Source organism: Dreissena polymorpha, chromosome 1 (assembly GCF_020536995.1).
Source record: "Dreissena polymorpha isolate Duluth1 chromosome 1, UMN_Dpol_1.0, whole genome shotgun sequence".
In the NCBI taxonomy this organism is placed as follows: domain Eukaryota; kingdom Metazoa; phylum Mollusca; class Bivalvia; order Myida; family Dreissenidae; genus Dreissena; species Dreissena polymorpha.
This window is the reverse complement of record NC_068355.1, coordinates 3646905-3659747: the sequence shown is the minus strand read 5'-3', so window position 1 is coordinate 3659747 and position 12843 is coordinate 3646905. Positions and strand designations below refer to the sequence as shown.

At 34.0% G+C, this 12843-nt stretch overlaps 1 protein-coding gene across 2 annotated transcripts in view; it reads right to left on the bottom strand.

Annotated features, from left to right (window-relative positions):
* The window catches only part of LOC127868850 (MIP-related peptides-like), a 37994-nt gene extending 26350 nt beyond the window's left edge, over nucleotides 1–11644 (bottom strand). For both annotated transcript variants that reach the window (XM_052410997.1, XM_052411006.1), the window contains exon 1: nucleotides 11474–11644. The gene's annotated coding sequence lies outside the window, so the exon portion shown is untranslated. The remainder of the gene's footprint in view (nucleotides 1–11473) is intronic.
* Nucleotides 11645–12843: the final 1199 nt, after the last annotated feature.

The window sequence follows — 12843 nt, the reverse complement described above, 5'->3', positions numbered from 1 at the left end:
AGTTTGATGGCCATCTCGTTAAATGCATTAGACGATTGTGTTTATCGATTACAAATATAATGCTACACTAGTGAATAGACGGGTAGAAATACCGTGAATGGAAGAGCAGAATTATTGGGTGTTTGTAAAAAAGCTAAATGTACTTTAGCAATGCATTTTTAAAATTCGTCAATAATCTACTAATCACGAAGTTGTCGTCCTCATAGTTTACATCTAATAATATGTTTGTAAATCTTTTCCAGACAGAAAGATGACATAATTCTAATAGTGTGCTCTTTTGTTTGTGGTACAGTGTTAACGGGATCTGTTGACATATTGACGATATGAGCCTCTTTCTTGGAAAACTTTGCTAAACGAATGTTGTTAACGTGTCAGCACAAGTAAGCCTGTGCAGTCAGCACGTGCTTATCGGGGACACTGTACGCGTAAACTAGATATTCACTAAGAATTGTCAACCTTTAAACGACACGTTCTGTACAAGCGGAAGGGCTGGTCCCTGATTAGCCTGTGCGAAATTCACCGTGTGTTAAGCTCAGATATATAGATTCGTCAAGAAAACGCTACAAAAAGCGTATATTTTGAATATACAATAAACCGTTAAAAGATAAACGTATATTTGATATAGTAAGACCCAAACATAATTTTTCACAGCAACAGCTTCCGTGTTGTTGTTTTTTTTTAAATTAAATTAGATGCAAAAGGGTTCACAGAAGAGACATATAATATTAATCGACATTTTTACTGCATTGATGTCTGCCTTTTGACATGACAGGCACTAGAGATTCCTGCATTGAACCGGTCAGAATAATGATTACTTTTATACTTATCATAAATGGTATATCATAAATGCTGCCCTGAATGATTGAACGGGTTGCTATGTTATTACAAGTGGATGTCCATTGTTAGAGACATAATGATAACTTGTCAGAACACGATACAGCCTGCAGGAGCGGTGTTTCTGCCACGTTATACTTATTCTTGTAATTGAAGCTTTAGAAGTGCCCATGTTTAACCTATGAACATATAAAATGTAGTTTGTTACACACGCGAGTTCGATACATCAAATTTATCTCACAGAAGGGTTGCTGTTTAAAAGAATAACGTTTTTAGAGCTTCAAAAACTGATTTGTATCATAAAATAGCTACCTTTCGCTAAACATGAACACAAGTATCTTAAATTACGTTGGGCGTTCACAGGACCTCAACACTATATTGGGTGGAAAGGTACTCCCTTCATTATGTTGTTGCAATTGTGTGTAAACATACAGATGCCAATACGTTAACATAATTGCAATCATTTAGTGTCACGCTACATATACGATTCGCGTTCTGAGAAAACTGGGCATAATGCATGTGCGTAAAGTGTCGTCCCAGATAAGCATGTGCAGTCCGCACAGGCTAATCTGGAACGACACTTTACGCACATGCATTATGTCCAGTTTTCTCAGAACGCGACTCATACTATGCGAGCTAATATGCACTTTTGAACATATTTATTGTTTTTATTGAAAATAAACAGATATGTTGCCAGTGTGTGGGGCAACGTTGTCGAGCTATCAATAGATATCATTTGTGGGTGCCCTTAATTCACACATATAAAATATTTTTATACTCGTCGTCAATCGTGTTTTCTTTAATGGACACAATTAACCTAAAATGTGTTTACACGGTAAGTTGTTATTATTGTATAAAGCAAACATGCTTTGCGTTGCAACAGTATATACATGTATTAACATAGATTGGACATTTTTTATTATACATATCAGTATTTACATAAAACTTGCCAACAAGCTTTCGATAATAGTTCTATACATAAATGTGTGTAGAAACGTTAGATTGGGGTGAAGGTGATTAACTTCAAACAAATACGAATGTAAACGGATCTATGTGCAGCATTATCATAATTATACGTGATGAACATATGTTCAGCACTTGTGTGTACACATAAAAATAAACCCGACATAACCTTAAAAGCAAAAGTAGATTTATTGATATGATTATGCGTCATTACGAATTATTTTAAAGAAGATCTATTTGTGCATGCATAGAATTAATCGATCTTTTCGAAGTATTTCAAAGAAGATAAAGACATTGATGACGTATGTTTATATCTGATAAAGATGTACATGTCGTGACCATTTCAATAACCCATCAAATGTTCACGTCCGTAGGACGATCACGCCGAAAATGCGCGCGAAAGGAGATGTACCATAGTCTATCTGTTGGTATAATAGTGTTAGAGCGTCAATTAGTCTGGCTTCTACGAGCGCTTATCCGTTGAGATTGATGTAATTGCCCGTACCGTCCGAAAGAGCTGCCATTTACAACGGACCGATGCTATCGAGAACACTTTTCCAAGTGAAACGTGCCGCTTTCCTTATCAAAAAGTCAATGGCTAATGGAAGAAAATAATATAATTGCACTTGTTATTGACTCTGATTTTCTGTGCTTTCCTTTTGTGCGTTCGAATGCTACGGAGAATGATATCTTCAATATTTATGCAGTTTGGTCCCGAACACGATAACAGAGGTTCGAACACGATATCGTATGGCATAAATGCCTTGTTTAGAGACGACGCTGATGCTGACGAAATTATCCGATATCGGGGAAAGTAAAATGTCCCTTTCTCATAAATATTATCGTTACCAGGTGACAATGTGTTGCGATCTTTCTGTTGATATTTTCGCTTGCGTCATAATTTAACAGTGGTACTTATACTTATAACGAATTCCGCTTTTTACAAAAGCGCGCTTTCTAAAGATAGGATAAATATACTAAAAATACACAAACAGTTCATGTGCATTCAAACTAGTCCAAAAAGGGTATCGCTTGCCATTCACTTCCTTCGGACAATAATAATCTGGAGAAAATAGTCATCATCAAACAACATACATGTTTGTTGCAAAGATAATAATATTTTTAGCGTCTAATTACATAAAAGCATCGCTAGTTGCATATGCCACCTGGCCACTTAGAACATAAGTACGACTATCATGACGAACACAAAACGTTAATCCTATGTCATACACACTTTTTTATGTTATGTAATGATTGTACCAAAACTGGACTTAACATCATAATACACACCTACTCGTGCAATTGTACACGCACTCCTTCAGTTTGCGCTTAATATGCAACGAGCACAAACTTCTTTTTGTGCATGAGCAATAATTCTGGTAACTTGACCCTACGTTGTTATGACAAAGATTGCAACATTAACTTAATAACTTAACAATAAATAATAAATTATACTTTTAATATTTTGTCTGACTTATTTGTTTTTAATCCAGTAAATAGAAATTACTCCTAAGTCCGAAATGATTACATGCGTAATAGCGCTATGTATGTGCAAACTAGACGGTAAACTGTCGCAACCGCCGCTAAATGACGACACAAAAGTGACCTCAAAAGTACCAAACAATAGATGTACAACATTGTGTTCAAATGTTGCGCTTCAGTATAATATGATTATGGACATCAACCGTAACGTTCACATTATTAATTAAATCTCCCAAAATGTTAATTCAATCCTTAACAATTAATGTCAGGGTTGTTTAAGACTTAATTATTTAACTGTTCCAGTTATAGATTCAGTAATTAAATGTTGTACAAAATCAACTTAACCCAATGATTTAAAACTAGGATACGGCTAAACAAATAATACACTACATGAAACGAACACAGTTTTAATAAAATTAATTTAGCCATAAAAATATATTCAGTTTTGTTCGTTGCACAACGGAGGCACTATGTATATGGACAATACTGTTAATGACGTCTTATTGATTTCAATATTAGTTATATTATCTGATTTTGTGAACAGTGCTTTGTGAAAAAAGGGGTTTACTGCATAAGCATAAAGAGTGGTCCCAGAATAGCCTGTGCAGTCCACACAGGCTAATCAGGGACGACACTTTTCGACTAAACTAGATTTTTGCTAAGAATAGACTTTTTTGAAACGTAAATATCGTTAAAGCGGAAAGTGTCGCCCCTTATAAGCCTGTTGGGACTCCACAGACTAATCTGGGACGACACTTTACGCACATGAATTAAACCCGCTTTTCACAGAGCACGGCTCAGTAAAAACTAACAATTAATGTAACGACGAAGTTTCGTGTTTTGTCGAAGTCAATATGAGACATAACTTATTTGACAATTTACGAACTGAACAAAATACACGTTTTTTTCCCATTCATTCTACAGTATTTAACTCAAGTTGACAGCTTCCATTAAATGAATCCTAAAAATTCGTGGTTTGATTTTTTAGTAAATGACATGATACCATACAAACACGACGAATATAAAATACAAGAAACTACATTTCAGGGAATTAATGTACCGTTGTCAAAATATTAATACGTCCATTAACATAATGAATATTGAGTTCATATATGAAAAATATTCTCAGAATGCTGTACGTCATTATGAATCGTGGGACTATAATTTGTGTTGATTTCGTTTGTTTACGGATCCGCAAATCTCATATTGCAACGAATAATTATGCCTAATGTTTTAACCCTTTTTCCCCATCAGAAGCAAAGTGAAAATGGCTTTTGCAACCAGCATTAAACCAGAACAGCCTTCGAGTAACTCGCAGTATGTTCAGGTTTTATGCTGTTTGCTGCTCATCAGTATCTAAGGGTTATACATGATGCATTTAAAACTTGAATTTAGTAAGAAAAGTCTTTAATTTATTGTTACTTTCTACCAAATTGTACGCATGGCAGACATTAAAATTCAACGTCATACACGCGCCCATCTTGATGATCAACGCAATGACGACGAATATAAATGTGCCGTGCTCTGTGAAAAGGGGGTTGAATGCATGTGCGAAAAGTGTCGTCCCAGATTAGCCTGTGCGGACTGCACAGGCATATCTGGGACGACACTTAACGCACATGCATTTAACCCTTTTTTCACAGAGCACGGCACACATGACTTTACAATTGTATCTGAGCGTGTTCTTGTAATGTTTCTTGATGAGTTATTTGCTTTTCTTCACACAACAGTTCACATAAACGTTATCTTATGTTTTACAACTAAAGCTTTGTAAAATCCTGTTTCTGTTTCAAAATATCTTTAGTCAACATAGTCAACATAAACAAAGAGACTCCACGAAATTAACACGAGATTAAATGGAAACACACTTTTACGATGAGCATAATGTTTGGATAATGAGAAAGCTGTGAATATTTTTTTTATGATTTTGTTTTTTGTTTAATCCGAATCAGTTTCTTGTATTGCTTAATTAACGGTATGCTAAATAAAAATAAAACAATTTTAAGGCTACTTGATACAACCGATAACAGCAAGTTCACGCTATCATCTGCATTATTACTGAAAACACATTTTTAACATGTTTTCTTATTATATTTCACACAGAAGCTACATTTATTCACCTTAACAATTTAATTAATAAAACTGAAATCGCGCCATTACATCTGAAGTATTAAATAAACTTCTAAAAACTCGACTGTGTGTGACGGAATTGTATACCTTTGATGCTTTGCTTAAAAAGGAAACATGTTTTAATTAAACATGAAAACGAATTAAATTGAAAATAAAAACAGCAACACCAACGTAAAGTAAATCAAAAAACACATTTTCAATATGCAATTCAACCATCACGTAACTTGTAATTGAATCTAATAATAACATTTATTATCCGGAAAGGTACACAAATGAGCCTCGTTCTGGGAAAACTGAGCTTAGTGAATGTGCGTCAAGTTTCGTCGCATATGAACCTGTGCAGTTTGCAAGTCTTATAAGGGACAACACTAATCCGCCTACAATGGATATTTGTTCAGAAGAGACGACATTTATTCGAAATTATCCATTAAAAGGAAAGGCTTATCACGGACGACTTTGTTCGCACATGCATTAATATAGGTTTTCTCAGATCGCGGCTCATTTATATCATTTAGTATCCACAAGGGTACACAAATCTGCTCAGAAATTCCACAATCGTTCCCCCTTTCGCACGATAACGAAAAATCTAATTAGCAGGGGGTTTGTTCTCATCATTTGCGCATCCATCAATAACGGCTTTATGCATCTCTTTGTCTTTTCCTATGAAAATATGACTCCCTACGTCCCTTAAGAAATACATGTGTCAGTGGTTAATGGAACCTTTTAGATGAAACTGAAACCACCCACAGCAAGTGCCTTTTGCGTACGGTAAAAGTATCAACAAAAACATTAAATGCAGCAGCGCTATGTAGTAGTATATGAGAAAACTTATGTGTTTTTATAAAACATGTTACGACGGAAAGAAGTACGTATTTACCATTATTCATGTTTTATAAGTACATTCTTGAAAAAAGTGTTGAATTTATTTTGCTGTTATTTCAACAAACATGGAATATGAACAATACTGATTATGCAATTTAACAGTATTTTTCTACTTATCACATATCGTGTCTATAAATTTACGTAAATAGTGTAGGTTATTTCATTTCATTATACATACTCAATGCATATGTCTGCAGAAATTCATTTCTTTTCATTTCTAAAAATCAATATATTCGCTAAAAATCATAAACTTCAATGTAAATTGGATTTTAATGATATTTTTCAAATAAAACGTGGTCTTTAATTTTCAATAATATGACTTATATGAGCATGTACTGTTTGGCAGCAGAAATCAATGCAAACTAAATATCACCACGACAGACAGCAATAAAATGTATTTAAGCCGCGGCCTACGAAAATGGTAGACAAGCCATTGGCGACCAACGCAGCTCCAGACGAGTTTGCACAGAAGCCACCCTGTCCGCTAACGAGACCACGCAACCTTACGACACCTGTATCTACGTAGGCCTCATATTGTATGAGCCCCATTTTCGTAAGAGACGGCTCATATGTGAGGTAAAACACAAATGAATTAGTTGTAAAATGGATTTTTCGGTATTGATAATATCTCGCATGCTGATATAGTTTGTTAACACTAAATCCAATTCCCATAGGGTCCTATTATAAAACGGTGTATTTTTAAGTCATTTGTCGTGCGTTTTATTGACACCATACTTCACATGCCTTGAAGCAATCTAATGATTAATATTTCTGCGTTCGCAAATTGGAATAAAAATTATATGTCATGCAACTTCAAAGATTATCCCATTCGCCAAACTACTACTGTGAAACCATTATTAATCGTCAGGCATTAATTTTCATAAATTTCATCAGTCGACCGATCGGCGAATTTAAGATCCTAACGAACAATCATGCTCTATGTTTGAACAAAAACAAACACTAAGTTGAACAGTATTTTAAAACTTTACCGCAGACATGAGGTATTAAATTCCAACATAATCCATGCACACATTCACTGCTGTTTCGTAATCAAGATTAATCCGGTTTTGACACAAAGGGATGTAGATTACACAAGGTACTTAACTGACACGTTACACTTCTTTAAAACGCGTGTGCAGTACAGCTGTATCGAATGCGTTGACTTCGTTTATGTAGAATGGTAATGAATTAGCGCTAATTGTTTATAACTTTATTACCCATTAGGTGCATTGTGTTTTTAAATAGTGTTTCATATTAGCCATCACGCAGCGAATGCCGATGAAAGACAATAAACCAAATGAAAAGATGACGATGTGTGATCAACATGCATATTTATCACAAATTAATAAAGAATATTTTAATTGCTGTTTGTTGTTTGTGTTTAACCACACTTATTACTATTTTATATGTATCAATTAATTTATTTTTAAATTATTGACATTATTGATTTATATACCGGTAGTTTACTTTTTAAGAACAAACACACACATAGAGTTTATAATTTTAATGTTGATATCAGAATAAAAAAAGCATTTTATTCAATTATAATAATAGAATAATATTAATTGGCAATTGGCTTCGTTGTTACAAACACTCGTTAACGGTTATTCGATCCCACTTGTCCGCTAATCATAACAATGAACGTGTGAATGGCATACATTAAGAGGGTCCATTACTGTCCCTTGATAACAAAAGACTAGTTAATTGGCATGTGACAAACAGGCCCCACCTCCTACAGTGATTCTCAAGTGTGTTCCCGCATATGTATTACACACAAATCGGATATTGACTGACGCATTTTTTTTAAATTCAAAATCAGAAATCGGCGAATTTAAGTGCTGACGAAATCGTCATTTTTATAAAAATGACGAAATTTTGTGCTGTCGAAAATAAATGGTTTCACAGTATCACCTTATGAAAACATGGTTTCGGCAGTAAGATGTCGACACGAGAATAGTACTTAAATAAACGCACAAAACGTTCTCCTTTCAATGTAGAATCCAATGAAATGCACCTTAAATAAAGAAAATATCAACAAAAGGCATGGTAGCGATCGCTAAATTACTTTAAGTCCGAAGAGAAAAGGAACTTTTTAGATATAGGCACTTCTTTTGATCCAATTTTGAAGGACGGGAGAGTCCACTGGGCATAAATGGGTTAATTGTTTTATTTCAATTATGTTGACATGATATCGTCTGTCTGTGTCGTTGAATTTGCATCGCATTGATATGAGGTTAATATTTTTTATTTACATTCGTGCGTGATTTCTACCCGGCCAAGCGGGAGGTCCGCCATGGGTATTATAGTGGACATGGCGTCACCATAGCGACCGAAAAGTCACGGATTCACAACTGTTTGAGCGTTCTTTGGATCTCTCCAAATGCTTATGAGATTTCGAAATTCAAATATTGTAAAAGCATTTTTGTAGAGCAAGTATCGGACCAATTAACGTATGTAAATTAAACAGAGACTACTTTGTATGTATATATCATTTCTTCGGATTCATTCGTGTATACGTTATTGTAAGATATAATTAGATGATTTAAAGGTTCAGACGAAACTGACTATTTATGTTACGCTTTCGTGCGGTTTAAAATTAAATATCAGCAAAGAATAATTCTTTTTTTTCTTCATGTTAAAAAAACAGTGAACATGTTTAATATGTTACTGTTTCATATTTAATTTCAATGTAACAACTTAACCTGATTCGCGAATTAATGAAAGTGATGAAAAGGTTTTTGTTTTTATTCTTGCGCACTTCTTTACTTGAACCCTTTTCAAGTTACATCAAACGGTAAAACATATTATAAAAATAAAAGGCATTGGGTTTAATACATTATCGTGTTTAACCACTGATGATTATAGATCGAGCCGCTTTTGACAATATCATTTCTTAATAATATCCACAAACTCTAAATATCCCTTATACTAATAATAAGCCATTTTTATGATTTCAAACATGAGACTGAGATTTTGTTCTTGTTTATAAATATTGTGCATTAAAGGGGCCTTTTCACGTTTTAGTAAATTGATTTTTTTAAAGTTGGTTCAGATTCGCAAATTATGGTTGTAGTTATGATATTTGCGGGGAAACACTAAAACTGAACATTTATCATGCTCTAAAATATCCATTATTTGCATTATTTGACGATTGAAAAACCTCAACTATAAAGCGTTGCAACGCGTTACGATTGAATAATTTGGAGAGTTTTGTTGGTGTCGTTATATTGTGTGATACTACAAGGACTGCTTTTATAAAGAATAAAATACATCAATCATTGTGTGAGCACGGATGGTCGAGGGGTCTAAGCGATAGACTTTTACTCCATTTACGCCAGGGGTCAGTGGTTCGAGCCCTGTTGAGTTACTTTGTTTCTTTGTTTAATTATATTCATGTTTTTTACTGGAGCTTTTTAGATCCAATGTTTACATTTATCAATATAAAGCTTTTAATGACAAACTTCAAAACATTCCAAAATCGGTGAAAAGGCCGTTTTAAACAAAACATGGTTCGTATTAGAATAGCATGTTTTGATGACTTTGTATTACCATTTGTTTTCAAATATTTGTGATACAAATAGCATCCGCTTAATAAAATAGTTGTATTTAAAGCGAGACTATACGATCTATATATGTGTTGAATTAATTATAGTATATTGATAAAAATATGTTACAATAACACAAAATAGGCAAGAAAAATTATACATGGAAGACGAATTTCATAAAATACAGCAAACACAAAAAAGCGCGCCGAGCCAATTGTGACGAAGATATTTCGTACATATTTTCCTACAATAACCAAAGCATTAATTTTTTTATTAGGATCGGAGTAAGTGTTCGTGTGTCGTGTGAATAGATATCGTTGCAGGATATTAAAACGATCCGTAAAACTAAATTTAGTTTCACATCGTACATGCTTGGTATACATGCTGGCGAATTCGATTGTACAGACATTTTCGATTTCAGAATTAAATACCTGGCTTATTTCGCATTTTCGACGCATGTTTTTCTTAACTTTTATTTCAATTTAAATTGAAATATATGTATAATAATGTGTTTACTCATTTTATATAAACTCATAAATATTTGACAAAATCGTATAGTCTCGCTTACTCCTTTATTTTAAAATCGTGTTAAATGTAACGTGTATGAACCGCGCTCTGTGCGAATAGGGCTCTAAGTGTGTTAAAGCTCCTATAAAAAGAAAATAACCATGAAAGCGGAAAGTATTGTCCCTGATAAGACACCGCGGACTACTCAGGCTAATCTGGGACGATACTTAACGCTCTGGCATCTATATGTATACTAATCTGGGACGATACTTAACGCTCTGGCATCTATATGTATACTAATCTGGGACGATACTTAACGCTCTGGCATCTATATGTATACTAATCTGAAGCGATACTTAACGCTCTGGCATCTATATGTATACTAATCTGGGACGATACTTAACGCTCTGGCATCTATATGTATACTAATCTGGGACGATACTTAACGCTCTGGCATCTATATGTATACTATCTGGGACGATACTTAACGCTCTGGCATCTATATGCATACTTAAACATTGTATTCCAATAGACTTTAAATAATTATACTGACAAAAGAATACAGCGGAATATAACTGTGCACCATTAAACATACACAATTCACCCATTTAAGAAGACACAGTTCTATAAATATTTAATGCAGGTTGTTAGTCATGTATAGGTCCATTTTAAAGTTTTTCCGAAACAACAATATAATTCCTGATTATGTAATTGTCTTTGAAAACACAAACGCATTATTGCATCTAAATTAAATCTCAATAAAACAAATTCGTTAAGTAGCGGTAATTCCGATTAAAGTGAAGTATGCATTTCTTTAATAAAAAATTGATTGAAGTTAAAGCAAATACAAACAGATTAACAATATCGGATTCACTTTCTTGCGGAATAAGTATATGGCAATTCAAAATCTATGGAATACAGTATGTCTCGAAATGCCCAACTTTACTGTGAAAATACCCGGTATGTAGAATACATAATGTATGATAATATATCTTACAATATGCTATATTTTAAGAATACTGCAAACTATGCACTACCCTAACCTCAATCACCTTGCACAGGAAATAACATTAAGTTATAAATAACTACTTATTTATATAGAAAATAGTTTAATAATATTTACAACGTACCTGATGGAAAATCGGTTGTCCGATATTTAACTTGATAACTCTGCGTATTTTTTTGCTATAAAAATAATACAACCGTATAGCGGTCTTTAATAAACTAAAAATTAACAGTAAACATTAGAAGTAGACATGTCCATGAATGAAAGTTTGCGCTCGCAAAGCCCCTGCTCTCTGTATTCAGTTCAATATTTCCCAGTTATTGGATGGATGACCGGGTTTTATATCGGCATCGTACTCGCCTCTAGAGGAGGTGTGGCTTAGAGCAGATTACAGCCTCAGGTTCGCCTAGCGCGTCTTTCCTATCTCCTCTGCTAAGTAAATATCGGCCTTAAACACCTTTGTTGTTGTATACTCCTGTGAATAGTTGTGACGCTGTTTTCATTTACACGCAGGATATTAAGAAAAGGCTATGTTTAGCGAGAGAAGGTGCGTTAAGTTGTGCGAGGTTCTAATTTCCATGGACGTCAATTAGTGCGGGGCTCTAATTTCCATGTACACATTCAATAGAACGTTTTGGTCACATAGGTTGCTCTTCTCGTATTTCCTGATACGGCTTATGAAGTTTCATAACCATATTTGATTTTTTTTTCATAATTATCAGAGTAAAACTAACCGTCTCCAAACCATTGTATTTGTTTTCTCACATATTTATGTGATAAAAGGCAGTTCTTTACACCACCAATAGAAAAAAATAGTCACTATGACGTCGGAGCTGACACACAAAATAAGCAGATGGACTTTGATGTTCACTCAACGTACACATGTGCCTCGTTCTGAGAAAACTGCGCTAAATGCATGCTCGTAAAGTGTCACCCCAGATTAGCCTGTGCGTCAGGAAAGACTCAATAGGGACAACACCGCCTAAACTGGATATTCTTCTAGAAGAGACAATAATTGAACGAAAACTTCAAAAAAAAGCGGAAAGTGTCGTCCCCGTGGACTGCGCATGCTTATATGGGATGACACTTTACGCATATGCATTAAGTCTCAGAACGCGACTTATGTCATCGTCAAATAGTAAATATTTTATGTCATTTTTCCACGGATTTGTTTATATTTTATCAAAATTGTTCCTCGCAACCCGAATACGTTTTTTTATCATAATTTGTTATTGAAGTAAATGATGTACTAATCTGTGTTTTAATTTATTGTACACAACTAAATTTTTCACCCAAAAAATAAGAATGCAACGGGATATCTTGAAAGTTTAATAATCATGTTTACGAAGAGCATTTTATCATTTTAAATTTAATTGCAAAGTTTTCATTTTATGCACGATTTTTTTTATGTGTTAAATTGTAATATATTGTTAAAAATATGTTACAATAACACAAAATAGGCAAGAAAATTATACAGTGAAGACGAATTTCTTA